This window comes from Adiantum capillus-veneris, chromosome 10 (genome assembly GCF_014529385.1).
Source record: "Adiantum capillus-veneris isolate H3 chromosome 10, ASM1452938v2, whole genome shotgun sequence".
Classification (NCBI taxonomy): domain Eukaryota; kingdom Viridiplantae; phylum Streptophyta; class Polypodiopsida; order Polypodiales; family Pteridaceae; genus Adiantum; species Adiantum capillus-veneris.
The window spans coordinates 125,422,640-125,432,564 of NC_140940.1; the positions used below are offsets into that span (position 1 = coordinate 125,422,640).

General features: G+C 43.8%; 1 pseudogene; it reads left to right on the top strand.

Moving 5' to 3' along the window:
* Window positions 1-349: 349 nt before the first annotated feature.
* On the top strand, window positions 350-839 carry LOC147449590 (uncharacterized; annotated as a pseudogene).
* Window positions 840-9,925: the final 9,086 nt, after the last annotated feature.

The window sequence follows — 9,925 nt, forward strand, 5'->3', positions numbered from 1 at the left end:
CCTCCACCTAACGTCCAGCTGGCACCTCGGCCGGCGCGAGTGCGTCGTGTCCAGCCCGTCAAGGTTAGTAGACAAATGTATAACCAGACCGGATATTACAATGGTGTAGCTGATCAGCAGTGGTGTGCAGCCACAAGCAGAGAGCAGGCCCACGGTGTGCCATGCAGGGCAAAGGAGATCAGCGGCGGGAGACCGTCCACGGGGCAGCCGGACCAAAAAACCCCGTTTGGAGAAGACAGTAGCGGCTAATGGCGCTATTGACCCTGTTTCACAGCGGCCAATACTGGTAGATGATGAGGCCGGTACTGTCGCCGGCGCACCTCTGCAACCATCGGGAGAGAATGATCAGATGAGTGCTTTTCCTATTCAAGAGACTGACAAGCTGGAGGCTCGAGCACTCAGCCTAGCATTCAGCGAGCTAACCTTTGATGAAATGCGGCCGTTTGCACTGTTTTTCTACATGCGGGGTCTTGCAGATGCACGCATGCGTACTGCAGCTAGCGGCCAGGACTTGAGCAATACAGTAGACAACCACATACTTGGCCTCCACAATCAACTGCTGCTTCAAGTAAATGAATTGCAGCTACAGCAGGAAAGCTGCCCCAATTATTAAGTTGAGGAAGGCACAGGCGGTGCTGGCACCTTTAATGGACAAACCCAACCATCAGCTAGGTCCTTTGCCGATAATTACTACCTGCAGCAGCCAGCTGGTGCTCCTGGCACCTTTGATAATGGACAAACCGAACCATCAGGTAGCTCCTTTGCCGATAGTTACTACCTGCAGCAGCCAACTTTTCATGCTGACGCAAACGACAGTGCAACTAGTTATACTACTGTAGGTGGAGACGTACCTCTACCACTTCAGCAACAGACCCAAGCTCTTACCAGTTCTTATGGACATGCGTACTCTGCGTGGCCAGCAACAATACCGGTAGATCACGGTACTGGTCAGCAGCTTGTATGGCCACCAACGGAACCTCAGATTTTGCAAGCAGGAGGCGTAGCAGCTCAGGTTGTTATGCACGAGCCCAACGTCGAATCTCACTTAATGCCGATCCGGCCGGCTGTCAGCTTGCAAGGATTGGCTGCATCGACTGCACAATTAGGGAATGCCCAGGTACTGTATTCTGTACTTGTGAGCAGCTAGCTGAGCAGTTATAATATATTAGCCGCTGATCAATATACGTACCTATCTGCAGGTCTCGGCTGGTATGATTAGTAGCGAGCTCATGAATATGCCGCATCATAACAGCTCCACTGAAGCTCCTGCAAATTATTATGAATATTGGAGCCAGCAAAAGTGCAACGATCAGCTGCCGCTTGCTGGAGCTCCCGAGAATGACGCAATGATGATGACGGAACTAGCAGAACTCCAATTAGACACCACTGATGACGCTTTGTCGCAATGGCTGCTTTCTATTTCGGATATTTAGGTGTGGACTAATTTAGGTGTCTATCTAGTAGTTGACAACCTTGTGTTTGGACGTGATTGTTGTTTGGAGTTTAGCAAATCTTGTAAATTCTCTTTGGTTGGGAATAACGATTGGACTTGCACATGCCTCATTTCTAGAGCCTCGTTTGTGCTTCATCCAGCTTATATAATGGAGAGGGTTTCTTCAAAAAGTGCCACGTGGGTGTCGTAGGTAAAACCATACCATAACGTTAATTTATTAAAAAAATGATGTGAGTAACTGTCGCGACTTTGAATCAAATTCTAGCCGAATTCTGGATAACCGATGACGTTCCGCGTCGCCCTTTGTAACAGTCAAGATAATTTGTGGATGGTTAATATGCAAAAAGAATATTGGCTTTTAGGAGTTATTTTTGTTAGGGATGGCTTGTCTCTTGATGTTTCTCCGTGACTTGGATCCTCGAATATACCTCTATCGGCCACAATAGTTTCTATTAATACATAGCTCCATCATACACTCTATTGTAGAGGTCTATGGAGTTTATTCTGTATGTTCAGACATTACTTTCACTAGTGTGGGACTAATATGATTTAGGTTGGGAGCTTGCTTCTAACTTATTCTAGCCGATATTTAGATGTGTATGTGGCCAAGTATATGTGTGTCATTTGTGCCTATTGTGTGAGATGTTGAACATAGCTCACCATGAAGATAAAAAGGTGCTCATGCAATTTCTAAAGAAGGGACAAAAAAATGAAGCAGATAGGGAAAAGATATTGTTATAACACAAGCAGATCATGTTTGATTTAAAAGGCACCATGGAATAATTCCAGGCATATAGGGGAAAAATACTCTTATAACACAAGCATATCATGTTTGATCTAAGAGGCACCATGGAATTGTCCCAACCACATAGGGAGAAGATAGTGCTATAACACAAGCGGATTATGTTTGATCAAAGAGGAACCACTAACCATTAATGAAGTAGAATGAGTATTTGTTGCAACCATAAAGGATTATAGTAAGAAAGCCCAAATATCTTGGTGAGTAAGCCATCTCCTCACTACATGTCAAAAGTGAAATTGATTGTCCAGCTAAACTTTTTGTTTTTTGAACCTCTTTGAGTATGGTGTATTGAAGTTTATCCTTGTGTAAGACAAGGGGAAAGACAAGGGGAACTAGAACCTAAGAGTCCACCACCCAACCACCCACTATATAGCATAGCCCCTGGCCCTTTGCGCTAGTTGGACTCCCTTTCCACACTGCCTATCCCGGCCCTGCCCTTGTCTAGTCCGGCCCTGCCCTTGTCTAGTTCGGTCTTGCCGGTGTCCTGACATTACTCCCCCCTTAAGAAGAGTTTTCGTCCTCGAAAACAAGAGTGGGGAACTTCTTCTTAAGAACACTAACGTTTTTCCAAGCGGCACCTTCCTTAGGTCGTTCTTTCCACTTGATTACGGCTTGTTGACGTACATGATGACGTGTACGCAACTCATGATAATCGAGAACACGTTCAGGTTCATGCGGTAAGGTAAGAGGTTCAATGAAATCAATCAAAACGTGTTGGTCAATGACATTGTCGTCCCCATGTAACCGCTTACGTAAACGGATTACATGAAACATCAAGAGAATGCGAGAATGTGCAGGTAGTAATAATTTGTAGGCACAATTACCTACTTGCCTGAGTATTTTGCAAGTCCCACTATATCGGGGAGATAATTTAGGTTTCGGCCCAATTTTCAGACTTTCTGAATGTTCTGGCACACGTAAAAATACTTTCTCCCCTTCTTCGAAGGTAACTTGCCGACGTTTCTCATCAGCGTACTTCTTATACCAATCCTGTGCTTGTCGGACATTCTGACCAGCAAGTTTAAGCATATCCATGTGGTCTTGGATAAAATCGTTAACCTGTTGGAGTTTTTCGGTTGGCAACCCCACCGTAACTAGTGACCTAGGTTGAAACCCATACATGAGCATGAAAGGACTAAAGCATGTTGTGACATGCTTAGCACTGCTGTAGGCAAACTCGAGTATAGGTAAGTATTCTTCCTAGTCTGACTGTTTTTTGCTGACGTATGCTCTTAGCATATCCTCTAGCACCTGGTTAACTCGTTCCGTCTGACCATCTGTTTCTGGATGATTAGCTGGTACTGAGATTCTGTTGTGTACCCAATCATTTAAACACCGCTCTCCAAAAGTGGCTGTTAAACTTAGGATCACGGTTATTGACAATTTTACTTGGCAAACCATACAATTTGTATAGATTGTCCACAAATAACTTGGCTAATTCTGGTGTCTTAACCGTTGATTTGGTCGGAATAAACTTACATAGTTTATTCAACGTGTCTACGACCACCCATACCGAGTCATGACCTCGTACAGTGGTTGGTAAACCCAAAATAAAATCCATAGAGATGCTTTCCCATTTTCCATTGGGAATCTCCAAAGGATGTAAGAGTCCTCCTGCTTTCAGGGGCTCTGCTTAGTTGACTTGACATTTTTGGCAATGCAAGACATAAGCTTGAACAAAGCCATGTATACCTGGCCAGTAAAACTATCGTCGTACGAGCGCGTAAGTTTTTCTAATGCGCGGGTGTCCTGCACTTGGACTATCATGACATTCATAAATAATTTTGCGCCGAATGTCTGTGTCCGTCGATACACAAACTCTCCCCTTATGGAGTAGGTACCCATTGTCGATGGTAAAATGCTTCCATCGCTGTAGTTCATCACTTGATAAAGGAGAACTATGTGTGGAGGTTAACTGTACACTACCGTCATTGGAGTGAGAAGGATCCCTCTTTTGAACATGGCTCCACACTTTGGAATATGTTTCATCATTCTCATATTTGCCTTTGAGATAATCTAAAAATTCACTGCGAAGTTCTGTGAACAAGAGCGACTCAATCTCTGGCATTCGCCTTAGAGAGTTTGCCATGACATTGTACCGGCCTTTGCGATACCTTAGCTTGGCGTCATATTCCTGAAGAATCTCGTCCCACCTGGCTTTTTGACCCTTTAAATCCATTTGTTGTGTAAATCATTTGATGCTTTCATGGTCAAACACAATCTCAAACTGAGTACCATACAGATAATGCCGCCATGTTTTTAAGGCAGACACTATTGCATAGAGTTCGCGTTCGTAAGCAGAGTAGTTTTGCTGAGGTGCATCAAGCTTCTTAGTTTCAAATGTAATCGACCGACCGCCTTGTAATAGGACTACTCCAATAGCACGGTTGCTGGCATCCGTTTCCAAAATGAATGGTTTCAAAGGATCGACAATAGCTAGTATAGGAGCCGTAGCTAAGGCATCCTTGAGTGTATCGAAACTGTGCTATTGAGCGGATCTCCACTGAAAAGCTTTACCTTTGCCTTTGAGTGGATCCGTCATGGGAACAACAGTTTGAGCATAGTTTTTAACGAACCTTCGGTAAAAACCTGCAAATCCTAAAAAACCTGTAATTCTTTCAGATTTTTAGGAGAAGGCCATTTTCGGATGGTATCCACTTTGGATTGATCCATATATAGCCTGTTAGCTGAAATAACATGCCCTAAATAACGAATTTCGTCTTTTAGAAAATCACATTTAGATTCCTTCGCATATAATTTGTTTGTGCGTAACAACTCAAACACCTGCCTGAGATGTTGTAAGTGTTCTTCTTCAGAAGCACTATAGACTAAGATGTCATCGAGAAAAACAATGACAAATTTGCCCAAATATGGATTCAAGACACTATTCATAAGTATCATGAATGTTGCGGGTGCATTGGTTAACCCAAAGGGCATCACCAAGAACTCGTAGTGTCCAAACCGTGTTCGGAATGCAATTTTGGATATATCGGTAAGTCGAATACGGACTTGGTGATATCCTGACCGCAAGTCTATATTCCTAAAAATGCGAGCATGAGTGAGTTTGTCAAACAACTCATCTACTGTGGGCAATGGGTATTTGTTCTTACCAATAACCGCATTTAAGCCACGATAGTCTACGCACATGCGCATACCGCCGTCTTTTTTCTTCACTACGAGGACAGGCAAAGCCCATGGTGAAGAACTGGGTTGTATAAACCCTTTGAGAAGGTAGTCAGCAAGCTGACATTCCACCTCGGTGGCTTCTGAATAACTCATACGGTAAGGTGGTTTACTAACAGGTTTAGATCGTGCAGCCACGTTAATGCTATGTTGTACTGATTGTGTCGGCGGTAATCCTGATGGAAAATCAATAGGAAATACATCTTGAAATTCCTTTAAAAATTTCTGTAACTGACTACCAATGTTTGCTTGTTTAGAATTAGTAATTGGTGGAAGAGAGGAGAGAGAAGCATAGGGCGTTGAGGAATGTTCAACAGACTCAATGTAAGAAAGAAATGAGACAGTGAGTAACACAAGAAACCTGATCTATTTCATTATCAAAAATGAGTTGCATAAGCTCAGTGGTACAAATCAGTGGTGATGAAGGTATATCTTTTTCTCCTAACAACAAGACATGTGCGCCATGCGATTCAAACATCCAGCTGTTGTGCTCATAGCTACCCTTCAGTGATGGCCCTAGGCTATGCAACCACTCCCTACCAAGAACCTCATCAACCCTTTCCATGTTCATAACCTGAAAATCCAAACATGTGGAGTACCCTTGTACTTCCAATGGAACAACTCGCCATTGAGTATCCCAGATTTCAGTATCATGTCCATTCATCATTGCTACCTTGTAGTGGTGGGTACTCGGAGTTTGAGGCAATTTGAGTTTTTTTCCCAATCCGTAATTGATGAAATTGTGAGTAGCACCATCACTACCAAGATGCGCACCTTGTGCCCTTGCATATATCCGTGCATACGTACTAACTCATGTGGTCCAAAGGTTGATTGCTACATGAAAACTGTGAGATAGCATTCATGCACCACCTCAGTGTGTGTTACTTCCACTGTAGAGAATCGTGAGGAAGACTCCAGAGGTAGCAGTTGCACCGTGTGCACTGCTTTCTCCTTGCCCTGGGCAACAGATTTCCCATTGGGACAATCCTTTTTGCCATGACCTCTTCCTGAACATTGAAAACATAATTTTTCTTTCTTGGATTTATCGAAGTCCTAAAGAGAGAGACGATTCCTAGACCCCTTGGGTTTTTTAGATGCCTCCGAATTGGCAACTATAAATTTTCTTTTATTGTGCCCATACTAAGTGCGTGTATTACCATGTATATTAGCAGGCACGTGACTATTATGTGTTTTCTTTTCATCTGGATCATCATGAATATCTGCTTTCACTATGGCTTCCTCAAGTGTTTTAGGGTCTTGGGCCTTGACATACTTCTTAAGCTCAGGTGTCAGACCTCGTATGAACCACCGTACTTGTTGAAAGGTATCCAAGCCTTCCAACTTGAGGATAATGTCCCGATAGTGAGAGATATATTCAAGGAGTGATGGGTATTGGTGCATGGAACATGTATCCCAAGCCGCCCAATTCCGATTGGCCTCGTTTGTAGGCAAAAATTCCTTGCTAAACATCGCTTCAAAAGCTGCCCAACTCTCTGGTATGATGTTCTTCTCCTTGAGAGACATCCACCATTTTTAGGCCTTGCCTTCCAGAGTTAAGCTCGTTTGTAGAGCTCTGACTGCATCCGGAGTACGCCGTAAGGCGTGAATTCCATCCCACTTGCTAAGAAAGATATTCACTGCATCCTTATTGGGGTCTCGGTCTTCTTCCTTAAAAATCGGTGGTTTGGTGTTTTTCAAGAGTTCATCCACCTCTTTTGCAGTGAGAGTATGCAACGTATCAGTATTTGGGCCTTGCCCTAGAGTAGAAGTGTCCTGCCCTTGTGTGGCAACATGCTCATGCATGTGTGTGTCAACAGGACTCTTAGATTGCTAATGCATTAATTGAATTACTAATGTGGATAGTTTAGTAACACTTTCATTTAAAGCTTTAAAATTTTCATCCATGACTATCATGCGTGTCTGAAGTGCACGAAATTCTTGAATATCGAGCAATTTGTAAGTATCTTCACCTGCCGTAGCGTCGCGGGTACTCTCCTTTAGAAGATGTGACCACGCGAGCCATCATTGGCAGGATCAAGCATACTTTGCTCAAAATCGAATGTCATATTGATATCCGAATCCATGGCGACACAGTGCAGTGCAAGGAGTAATAAAAAAAATTACATGATATTGAGAGCACTCGCAAAGTATAATGAGCCTTACTAATTCCGTGAAAATCGAGAGTATTCCGGTGGAGAGTGATTCAAATTGTCCGTCGTATATGGAATTCCACAAGTTCTTGATAGCCGAATCAATTAGGCTTGAAAACGGTAATTGATTTTACCAAAAAAATGTACTTGAACTCTGTCGAATTGGTGTTCTTGAAATCTCTGAGTTTCTGCTTAATACGCAAAAAATTTGTGCCGGCTTTGTAGATGCTATGCCGCACCTTCCGGTCTTGCCGAACCTGCACGTGGAGTGGGAGGGGGGGTACCCACTGTGGGTACCACCCCTTGTGGTTTAAGTTTTGGGTATGGCCACTAACCCCTAAGGGGGTTGGGCACCCTCAAGTGGGAAAAAAAAACTCAACCAGCCAGCTATGGCCGCTTAATGCAACGCGCATGGAATTTCCATCTCCATAGTGCTCAAGGTGTTGAGGTAGGGGCTCCGGCCTAGTGAGGTGAAGTCTCCACTTGCCCGGTGCGTAGCCATAGAGCCCGCCCACAATGGAGTGTTTCGTGCAAGTTTTCCTCGGCGGCTCCTCTGTGCAAGGGGGGTTTCCTATTGAGCTATATATATATAGTGTCTCTATATATAGCACCCTGGTCCCCTCTATATAAACTCATCTCGTGTAGTCATTGTACACACTTTGGGGTTTGCATATGATGGTGTCGTCTCTTTCTCTTCTTGTCTACCTGCGCTCTCTCCCTCCGGTTCAACATGGTATCAGAGCTATGGAGAGCATAGACATGAAAGATAAGTTTACTCATGCTGTTCTTTTCTTAAGATAACTTTGTTTTATTCAATTTTGTTTGTGGTTAAGCGTAGAAACTTAGAGATGTAGGCTTACAGGTCACGCTATAGTAGCATGAACAGGAAGAGTAGCGGCTGGGTACTCGTAGATAAGCAATAGGCAACTCGACGTGTGAGCGTTGATAGAATTCATAAGCAACGGTTTAATCATTTGTGAAATTTCTGATTTGTGATTTGTGTAGAGGAGACAAGAGAAACCTCATGAGTCTTAGAAACGCTGGCGGTTGAAGGTCCTCATGTCCCTACAAGTTGCAGCCTCGCACCTGCAACAATTTCTTACCATGCAACAGCATCTCGCGAGGGCTACTCATACAACCGTCGGCCCCAACAAGTCTATTTTTACCATGGCACGGAGTATGTCCCGACTCCCGAGATCATCTTCAGGGAGACACACAACAGTGCAGTGTACTGGTGGACCACTGGGCGCTCTTGAGAAACCTGTAGTGAGCATGCGTAGCGATGCAGACTGCACTAGTGTGGATGTGTTTTGTTGCTCGTTGGATTTATTTGGCGGTTCATGATTTGCAAAGCAGCGCGTTAGCACCAAAAATAACCCCTGCTTTAGCGCTGCATGGCCCAGTTCATGATTTGCAAAGCAACGCATTAGCGCCAAAAATAACTGCTGCTTTAGCGTGCTCAATAATCAATTATTACGACTCTATTATTAGCTGGAAAAGGACAAGGTCTGTTTAGCGCCATTGGTACCAGCACAGATTGTGGTGTCCAGGGTCTGTTTAGCGGCTGGGTGTAGTCCTGACGGCAAGACTTTACATGATGTCGACGGCCATGGCAACTGTGTGCTCGTCAATAGAGTTGCGCCCCAGCTAGATCTGTAGGTTGTTGTTGAGGTCAACCTTTTATATGATATTAATGTTCCTGAGTCGATTGGACTGCTTGCATGGCGGCACAAGTTTGCAGCAGCGAGGAGAATATATAGCCAAAAGCAATGGTAGCTGTTATGTCTTGCTAATGGCGGTAGATGGTGACCAGCCGCCATTAAGGTCTCTGCCGCGAACTCACGCCTCCCTGTGGGGCCGTGTTTCTGGTTACGGATCGTACTACATTATGTGAGTGGTAAAGTTGCATGAGCCCCGTCACCCCGAGTTAATCGTCATGCACTTTCCAAGGCTAGTCCACAAAAGATTTTGTTTACTAAGCTTCGTTTATTTCATTGCTTTGGGATGCTCATATTAACTAAGAGGTCATGCACTCAGATGCAGCAACTGAGTTATTCACAGTTTGGCATGAGTTTTTGCATCATTTTGATCGTTCTCTATTGCTGTTTTATTCATTCAAAAGCTACACACCTTTGAACAAGCTTTGATCAATAGATTGGGCATGTAATTTGTTTCTACCTCAATCATAGCAGGGTCACACCATTTCATGCAAATCATGGCTTTGGTTCTTGATGAATGCTATTTCTCTCGTCAGGATTGATTTGTCATAAATATACTTCACGTAATTTGATGATCATTTCATAATGGTATACTAACATGCTGATGGTTTTCATTAGA